The sequence below is a fragment of the Orycteropus afer genome, unplaced genomic scaffold (assembly GCF_000298275.1).
Source record: "Orycteropus afer afer isolate SDZICR_OR568_19922 unplaced genomic scaffold, OryAfe1.0 scaffold00357, whole genome shotgun sequence".
Lineage (NCBI taxonomy): Eukaryota > Metazoa > Chordata > Mammalia > Tubulidentata > Orycteropodidae > Orycteropus > Orycteropus afer.
The window spans coordinates 2,519,830-2,530,510 of NW_006921944.1; the positions used below are offsets into that span (position 1 = coordinate 2,519,830).

Below are 10,681 nucleotides of genomic sequence, written 5' to 3' on the forward strand. Positions count from 1 at the left end.
CTTTCCATACAGTAGTTCAGGTACACTTTGTCTCATGGCATTGACCCTCAATTCATCACAATACAACAGCTCCCCTCTCACTTCCTCCCAACAGTCATCTCTTCCCTGTGTACATCCCTCCATGCACCCCTGCCCCCTGAGCTGTCTCTCTGTACATAAACAGCCATTCTTTCTCCCATGATTGTTCTCTCCAAGGAGTGTATCTGTCTCAGGTAAATGTTCAACTCCTATGTCTGTCTTTTGCTTGGCTGGAAGCCACATGTGTGGGTTCAATTCCAGACCTGAAGGGCAGCTAGGGGCCATAGTCTCAATGGTTCCATCACGCTCCATAAGACTAGCAAACCTGGTCCCCTTTTTGTTTTTTCCAAATGATTTTGAGTTTTGTTCCACATTGTTCTCCCTCTCTATCCAGGATCTCCCCCTCCAAGTGATTGACAGGGGTAGCCAGGCACCAGCTAGTTCTTCTGGTCTCATAGTCATATAGGCTGTGGATCACATGGTATACTAGTTGCTAGGACTAATTCTTTCCATGAACCTTTGGTTTTCTTCATTCTTCTTTTCTCTGGATAAGGAAAAACCCATTGTTGCATCTAGAAGGCTACTTGCAAGCTTTTAAGATCCCAGTCATTGTCTGCCAAAGTAGGAGTTGGAACAATGTTTTGTGTAGTATGTTATGCCAATTAAGCTTGATGTCCCTTGTGACTATTGTCCCAAGCCCTCAGGATCAGCCACTCGGTCCCTCTGTGTAGCTGGCTGTGACCAAGAAGTGACTACAACCGTGTCCCCTATCAGCTTTACTATACACCTGGGAATTCAGATCATACATACACACTTATAGGACCATTGTCTGCCAACTCTATACATGGTCTTGGGTACACTCCTGGGTTCATAGACATGCCTAATAGTTCAACCTTTCCACCCACCTATCCACTAATATACCCAAATGCCTTCACTGACAACACAGTACTGTATGCGCTAAAGGGTTCATCTTTGTTGTCTATACCTCCTGTGTTCTGTCTATGTCTTCCTCTTCCTCAATGCCACCATGTTGATCACTCACATTTGGTACACCACTCTTCTCTTCACCCAAATCAATACTTATCTCTATCTATCTAACAGTGTTCTCTCCCCTCCCTTCCCATGCCTGGTAACCAACAAAGAAAATTTTCTCCCATAGATAAACCATTCCTTGACTTTTACAATAACGGAGTAATACAATATTTGTCCTTCTGTGATTGACTTATTTCACTCAGCATAATGTCCTCCAAGTTCATCCACATCATGTGGTATTTTGTAGATTCTAGGCTATTCTTTAGGGTTGCATAGTATTCCATTGTGTGTATGTACCACAATTTGGTTTTCAATTCCTCAGTTTATGGACACCTAGGTTGTTTGCATCTTTTGGCTATTGTTAATAGTGCTGCAATGAACATGGATGTGCATATGTCTGTTCTTGTGATGGCTATCACTTCTTTAGGATATATACCTAGTAATGGAATAGCTGGGTCAAATAGTATTTCTAATTCCAACTTTTGAAGGAATCACCATACTGTTTCCACAGTGGTTGTACCATTTTACAGTCCCACCAGCAGTGTATGAGAGTCCCAATCTCTCCACATCCTTGCCAGCATTTGTTATTTTCTGTCTTGTTGAATTTTGCTACTAGTGCTGGAACAGGATGGTACCTTATTGTTGTTTTGATTTGCATCTCTCTAATAGCTAATGTTTGTGAGCATTTCTTCATATGTTTTTTGGCCACTTGAATATCCTCCTTGGTGAAGTGTCTATTCATGTCTTCTGCTCATTTTTTATTTGATTATTTGTCTTTTTGTTATTGAGTTGTTGGAGTTTTCTATAAATTCTATATATCAATTATTTTTATAAACTTTTATAAATTTAGATCTTATGATCTCAATTAGTTCTAGAAATTTATCTTGCTACAATTTCTTTAGATACTGAAATATTCTCCTTTTGACAAATTAAGTAAAGAGAGAGTGTTAACAAAAGTGCACCAAAAATATATCTGTATTGTCTTACCAAACCATGGATGGAAATTTTTTACTCAACTTCCAATACAAAATAATTTGGAATAATTGAGTTGTTGTCAGACATACTATAGAAATTTTTGCTTCCTACCTCTATGTTTTATTGAATATATATATTTTTATATTAGTTAACAAAGGGAGAGAGAGAGAGAGAGAGAGAGAGAGAGAAGGAGATTTTTAACTGCTTTTGTCCAAAAATACATATATAGAATTGGTTGTTTTGAACCATATCTTTTCTGGGTTGAGTGACATTTTGTTTTGCTTGACTTGCTTTACAAGGAAAGTATTTTAATTAAGTCAAATTTCAAAACATCATTTTAATAAGATGTGCCCTGTATCATTTCAAGCTCTTGGCTTTTTAAAGTATCCATGCACAAACCCTGGGTCTTGTAATGCAGATTCACTTCTGATTGGTCAATACTCCCTGGACTGTTACAGAAGGAGAAGGTTTACTCACTGGCTTATTTCCTGCAAATATTCAATCAGAAGAGTGGGTGTCTGATCATATAGGCTCAAATATATCTTACTCAGGGAACTCAATTTGAATAAAAAGAGATAACAGAATATCCCCACTATCTGCTTGTATTGACAGTTTAGAGATATTTCTTGTTTGTGTTATATTTTATTCCAAAGTATACCTAAGGCTTGAAATTTTCCATAAGAAAATTCATACACAAGCCTTGACACTTTATTTATTCCAACCTCTGTAATAGAATTTAAAAATACTCCCTATAGTAATTGATTATATGATTCATGCTTTCTGATGTGAAATCTTATTATTAAACTAAAAGTATATGTAGCTAGAAAAGAAGTATGGCAAATCATTGGCTTCAAGAAATTCTGAGAAAATAATTTTGCTGTACATGTAAAACCTACTATAAAATAAATCCAAGAAGAAATAATAAATCAGGATGGCCAATAAATGGTGTAAGAATATTTGGATTTTGGGAAAACAGTACTTTAGAATTTAATTTCATGCATTATATAAAATAAATCCTATGTGGATTAAAAAATTAAAAAAAAAATACATCAAACTCACTGCCATACAGTCAATTCTGATTCATAGCGAACCCTCCTTGGGTTTCTGAGGCAGTATCTCTAAGGAAGTAGATTGCCCAGTCTTCCTTCCTGGGAGTGGCTGATGGGTTTGAACCACTAGCCTTCTGGTTAGTAGACAAATGCCTTAGGCACTACACCAACAGGAATTGAAGACAAAAGAAAATATACGTGCATATTTTCCACTAAAGGTATGTAATATTCAGTGCTTTGAAAAATGAAAAAAACAAAACATAATATTCAAAAATGTGTTACGAGTTCATATCAACAGTGGCTGCTATGCCTATAGGCATAGACTAGAAGTGATATTTATCATCTACTTATTTGGTACTTTCTGAATTTTCTAAAACAACATGTATTCCTTATATTATCAGGGAGAAAGTTTATTTTTAAAGGTGCTACCAAACCCAACTCACTCCTGTTGAGTCTATTTGGACTCACAGCGACCCTATAAGACAGAGTAGAACTGCTTCCTTGCGTTCCTAAGGCAGTAATCTTTACCGAAGCAGACTGCCGCAACTTTCTCCTGCAGAGAGGTTGGGAGGTTTGAACTGCCAACCTTTCAGTTAGTGGGCAAGTGCTTTAACCACCATGTCACTGGCAACCAATAAATTAGTTATCCACTAAGGAAGAATAATTCTTCATAGGTTCCATCTCAATTTATTTAGATGCACCATCACCTGCATCAGAATAAGCTGATGTATGAGTTTAAAATGTAGATTTCTGGTTCCTACTCTAGATGTGATGAATCCAAATATCTGACGCAGAATGGGGGCAGAATCTATATTTTTATAAATTTTATAGTTTTTGCCCATTCTCTTGCCTGCCCAATCACTCTCACCCACATTGAAGTGAAAAAATCACCCCATTAGGAAGATCATCACAATCTAGAAAAGTCAAAGAACAGAAATGGTGACTTTTTATGAGTTTCTTAAAAGCCTTCTGAAAATGGCTGGTAAATTGGTATAACAAATTTTATGAAAGAATCTATAACTCTAGAAAGGATAATGGAATCCTAAGTAATAAGTGTAAAGGAATCATCAGCAATAAACAACATTAAATTTGCAAAGAAAAATCATTTTAGATAAACTATATGGCTTGAAATCAGTTTTCTCCAAGCACATGAATACAAAAATTAGTTTTGATAGTAAATGGTGGCTTTTCTTAACACTTGAAGCAAAGCATCAGATCTTCTCTATAAAATGTTGCTAAATTAGTAGTCTTCCATACTGACTAACAGTTAAGTCTCTGGTAAATGCAGAATTTAGATATCTTTTTATTCTCTCCCTCAGACCAATTAAAGCCCATTGATATTTGTGACTTCATATAACCCTAATATATGTAAACCACAAACATTGAACCAGTCTATAAACATGTATTAATTATTGTTTATGTGCAGGCACAGTTCTAGACATTAACTGTAAAATGATGAACAAGAAAACATTATTGCTCTCAAAGGGGTTACATCTCAGTGACTGACAAAACCAAACCAAATGAAAATCCTTAGGTGTCAAGTCAGTTTAGAATCATGGCTATAGTTAGTAAACACATTGTTGTTGTTGTTGTTGTTATTTGCCATCGAGTCAGCTCAAAATGATAATTTGGGGCAATGATGACTAGAATGAAGTGACACAAAACAATATAACCAAATGTGGATATTTAAGAAAGAGCTGCTTTAGCTAAGGTGGTTGTAAAAGAAGTCTCTGTGAAGAGATGAGATTTGGGCTAAATAGTGAGGAGGAAGCCAAACAAGAGGCTGGAGGAAAAGTATTCAAGATGGTTAAATAGTGAATGGAGAGAGTCTGAAATGGACACACAGTTGATAGAGTCAAAGTTCAGATTAGTGTTTTGGTTCTCTAGTGCTGCCAGGGATGACAAAGCAGCAAGATCCAGGTATGAATTAGGTCAGTGGAGGGTGGAGAGGTTTTGAACCAGTTAAGGGAGACAAACTCATCTGTTAGTCCTATTGTGATGGTTGACGTGTTGCTCTGAGGCTTGAGGCTGTGCCACCGGTGTTTCAAATGCCAGTACGATTACACATAGTGCACAGGTTTCACTGTAGCTTACAGATTGAAACAGACTAAGAAGAAGGAAGAGGCCATCCACTTCTCAAAGAACTGGACAGGGAAAACCTTATGAATAGCAGAGAAACACTGTCCGATACATTACTAGGCAACTTTATGAATAGCCCGGAAACATTATCCGATACAATGCAGGAAGATGAGTCACTTAGGTCGGATGACACTCAAAATAGGACTGGGAAAGAGCTGCCTTATCAGAGTAGAACCAACCTTAGTGATGTGGATAAAGTAACGCTGTCGGGATATCCATTTGCCGACATGGCATGACTCAAGAAGAAAAGCTGTAAACATCAATTAACAATTGGAACGTGGAATGTATGAAGTATGAATCCAGAAAAAGTGGAAGTTGTCAAAAATGAAATGGAATGGATAAAGATTGATGTTCTAGGCATTAGTGAGCTGAAATGGACCAGTTTTGGCCATTTGCCGAGAATGACAATTTGAAGAGGAATGGTGTGGCATTCATCATAACAAAGGATGTTTCAAGATCTGTCCTGAAGTCCAATGCTGTCAGTGATAGGATATATCCATACATCTACAAGGGATACCAGTTAATACTACCATTATTCAAGTTTATGTGCAAACTAACAAAGCCAAAGATGAAGAATTGAAGATTTTTATAAACTTCTGCAGTCTGAAGTTGACTGAACATGCAATAAACATGTATTAATTATCACTGGTGATTGGATTGCAAAAGCTGGAAACAAAGAAGAATCACCTGCAGTTGGAAAATTTGGCTTGGTGACAGAAATAACTCTGGAGATTGCATGATAGAATTTTGCAAGACCAACGACTTATTCATTGCCAATACCTTTTTCAACAACACAAATGGCAGCTACACACATGGATTTCACAAGATGGAGTACACAGGAATCAGATTAATTACATCTGTGACAAGAGGTGATGGAAAAGGGTGTGGGATAATGGTGAAAGGAAAATAACTTTGAATCAGTCTGAGTTTATTGATTTAGGCCCATTAAGTACATAGTCTTCATTCAATGTTTCAGCTGGAGAGGTTAGGAAAGGATCTAATTGTTTATTTGTTTGGCTTACTCTTGGATTATGTGGTGGCCTACCTTAAGTCAAGTTGAAGTACCAGACCTGCCTTGGTGTAATATAGAAGAAGGTATCTAGAGGTTTAGGAAAATTGGCACTTTAGAATCAATTTATCAGATTAGACCCCTAGAGCCAGAAACGGAGAGCCCAGAGGGCACAACTTTTACCACTACACTATTGCTGTGATTGCTATTTTATGTAAGATGGATTGGATAGTAGATGCTGTCCTAATTGAATTAAGACATTTAACTACAATGCGGCTGATTAGACCCATGATGGTAGGGCCAAGTGGCAGCAGGTAATTGACAAATACAAAGTGGGTGTGGTTACCATAACTGACAGCAGAGTCAAAACAGTAATCAGAATACTCTGACTCCTATGGAATTATAGCATTGGCTACTTAGGCATGGTGTTCCTAAGAGTGAAATACATGGGAAACCTACTAAATATTTATTTAATCTGAATAGACAGAAGAATCTAGGTTACTTGAACAGAAGTCTTGACTGAATCTCCAGAATACAGAGTCACGGCCCTCAATCAATGCCCAGACTTGAGTCAGTTTACAGACCCTTAATGCCTTGAATGAATGAGAGACTGGGTTCCCTTGAGGAAAAACCTCTCTAAATTGCTCAAAATATATACTGTCAATCTTTCTCCCAGCCTTCCCCAAAGGGATCTTTGTCCTTTTACAAGTGTGTTTGTTCATTGGGGAAAAGGAAATAATCAGACTTTTCAGGAATTACTAGAGTCTGGCTCTGAAATGACACTAATTCCAGGAGGCCAAAAGTATCACTGTGGCCAACCATTCAGAGTAGGGGCATATGAAGGTCAAGTTATTGATGGAGTCTTAGGTGCATTGCACAGTAGGTACAGTGGGTCCCTAAACCCACCTGTAGTGATTTCCCCATTTCCAGAATGTATAATTGGAATAGATATATTTCACAATTGGCAGAATTCCCACATTGGTCCCTGACATGTGGAGTAAGGGCTATTATTGTAGAAAATGCCAAGTGGAAGCCATTAGAACTGCCTCTACCTAGAAAAATAGTAAACCAAAAGCAATATCCCCTAGAGGGATAGTAGAGATTATTGCCTCCATCAAGCACTTGAAGAATACCAGGGTGGTGATTCCCACCACTTCCCCATTTAACTCACCTATTTGGCTTGTGTGAAAAACAGATGGATCTTGGAGGATGACAGTAGATTATCGTAAACTTAATCAGGTGGTGACTCCAATTGCTGCTGCTGTTCCTGATGTGGTTTCATTGCTTGAGCAAATTAATAAAACTCCTGGTACTTGGTATGCAGCTATTGGTCTGGCCAATGCTTTTATCTCAATGCTAGTTTCAAAGGATCATCATAAGCAGCTTGCCTTCAGCTGGCAAGGCCAACAATATACTTTCACAGTGTATCCTCAGAGGTATATCAGCTCCCCAGTACTATGTAATAATTTAGTCCGTAGGGATTTTGATTGCCTTTCCCTCCCACAAGACATTACACTGGTCCATTATATTGATGAAATTATGCTCATTGGATCTAGTAAGGAAGAAGTATTGATGACTCCAGACTTATTGGTGAGACATCTGCATGCTAGAGAGTGGATATTAACACAGAAAAAATCCAGGCACCTTCCACCTCAGTGAAATTTCTAGGGTTCCAGTGGTGTGGGTCAAGTTGAGATATTCCTACTAAAGTGAAGGATAAGTTATTGTATCTGCTTCCCCCACAGCTAAAAATGAGGCACATCATCTGGTGGACCTCTTTACTTTTGGAGCAATATATTCTCCATTTGTGTTTGTTAATTTGGCCTATTTATCAAGTGACTCATAAAGCTGTAATTTTGAGTGGGGCCCAGAACAACAGAAGGCTCTGCAACAGATTCAGTCTGCCATGCAAGCTGCTCTGTCATTTGGGCCATATGATCTGGCTTATCCAATGGTGCTTGGAGTGTCGGTGGCAGAGAGAGATGCTGTTTGGAGTCTTTCGCAGGCTCCTACTGGTGATTCACAAGTGCAGATCCTTAGGATTTTGGAACAAAGTCCTGCCATCCTCTGCAGATAACTACTCTCCTTTTGATAAACAGCTTTTGGCTTGTTAGTGGGCTTTAGTCGAGACTGAACAACTAACCATGGCCCACCAAGTCATTATGAGGTCTGATCAGCCCATTATGGACTGAGTGTTGTCTGGCCCACAGAGTCATAAAGCTGGATGTGCACAGCAACACTCCATCATTAAATGGAAGTGGTATATAAAAGATCAGGCTTGAGCAGGACCTGAAGGCATAAGTAAGTTGCATGAAGAAGTAGCCCAAATGCCTATGGTCTCCACTCTAGTCATATTACCTTCCCTCTCCCAGTCTGCACCTATGACCTCATAGGGAGTTCCTTATGATCAGTTGATTGAAGAAGAAAAAAATCATGCCTGGTTTATAGATGGTTCTGCATGATATACAGACATCACACAAAAGTGGACAGCACTGGCAATGCAGCACCTTTCTGTGACTTCCCTGAAGGACAGTGGTGAAGGAAAATCCTCCCAATGGGCAGAACTTCTGGCTATGCATCTGGCTGTTCACTTTGCATGGAACAAGAAATGGCCAGATGTATGATTATATACTGATTAATAGGATGTGGCTAATGGCTTGGCTGGATGGTATTGGACATGGAAGGAGCATGACTGGAAAATTGGTGACAAGGATGTATGGGGAAGAAGCATATGGATAGATCTCTCTGAATGGGCCAAAGGAGTAACAATATTTGTGTCTCATGTGAATACCCACCAAAAGGTGATGTGTTGGATTGGGTTCTCTAGAGAAGCACAAAAACCAGCAAAGTGTATATATATATTTATAGAGAGAGAAAGAGAGAGAGAGAGATTTATCTTAGGTAAATGGCTCACAAGCGTGTAGAAGCCGACAAGTTCAAGCTGAAAAGTTCATCTCTGGAGGGGGATGGGGCCCGGAGCTGCCTGGCTTTCGCACGCACGGCAGAGGAGTTCAAGCCACAAAGTTCGTCTTTGGAGGAGATGAGGCCCGGAGCCGCCTGGTTCCCGTAAGCACAACAGAGCCGAGAGAATCAAGCTGGCACACAGCACGCTGGTTGCTGTTCCCAACAAAGGATGAATCCGAAACCTCCAGGGCGAGCGGCGAGCCGCTCACTCAAGGAAGTATATAGTCCGGAATGCCGTTCTTCCAGCTTGTCCTTGGAATAGCATTGCAAGCAGGCCACACCCCTGGGGAAACTCCCCTTGGGCAGACCAGCCGCTCAGAACTCAGTCATCTGATCCCATCATGGGAACCACCACTCACAACTGGAGTCCAGCCAAGTTGACACATCTTCAACTATCACAGGTGACCTTGGCAGAGGAGGACTTTAATATCAAGTGGATAGGATGGCACATTTTGTGGAAACCAAAACCTAAAACCAAACTCATTGCCATCAAGTTGCATCTGACTCATAGCAACCCCTCCTTGGGTTTCTCAGGCAAGTAGATTGCCCAATCTTCCTTCTGAGGAGTGGCTAGTGGGTTTGAACTGCCAGGCTCATAGTTAGCAGTGAAATACCTTAGGCACTATGCCACCAAAGACTCAGTGTAAACCAGTCATCTTTTTTCCCTCAGCTATGTCTTTTATTGCTCAAGTGGCTTATGAACAAAGTGGCCATGGTGGCAGGGATGGAGGTTATGCATGGGCTCTGCAAAATGGACTTCCACTTACCAAGGCTGATTTGGCTACCACCACTGCTGAGCCCCTAGCTTGCCAGCAGCAGAGACCAACACTGAGTCCTTGATATGGAACAATTCCTTAGGTGATCATCCGGTAACATGATGGCAAGTTGATTACATTGGGCCACTTCCATCATGGAAAGGATGGTGTTTGTTCTTACAGGAATAGATACTTATTCTCAATATGGATTTGCCTTTCCTGCATGCAATACTTCTGCCAAAACTACATTCGTAGACTTACAGAATGCCTTATCCACCATCATAGAATGACACACAGCATTGCATCAGATCAAGGGACTCATTCACAGCAAATAAAGTGCAGCAATGGGCCTATGCTCATGGTATTCACCAGTTGTACCATGTTTCTCATCATCCTGAAGCAGCTGGGTTGATAGAACAATGGAATGCCCTATTAAAAGCAGAGTTATGATACCAACTAGGTGGCAATACCTTGAAGGGTTGGGGCAATGTGAGGCTGTATATGCTTTAACCGGTGCCCAATATATGGTGCTTTTTTCTGATAGCCAGGATTCATGGGTCCAGGAACCAAGGGGTGGAAACAAGCCTGGTAGCACTCACAATTACCCCTGTTGTTGTTGTTGTTGTTGTTGTGTGCCGTCGAGTCAAACCCAACTCATAGCGACCCCTCTTTGGGTTTCCAAGGCAGTATCACTATGGAAGTAGGATTGCCCAACCTTCCTTCCGAGGAGTGGCTGATGG

At 39.9% G+C, this 10,681-nt stretch overlaps 1 pseudogene; it reads left to right on the forward strand.

Annotated features, from left to right (window-relative positions):
* Nucleotides 1-6,824: 6,824 nt before the first annotated feature.
* LOC122151257 overlaps nt 6,825-10,681 on the forward strand; it is a 7,133-nt pseudogene continuing 3,276 nt past the window's right edge.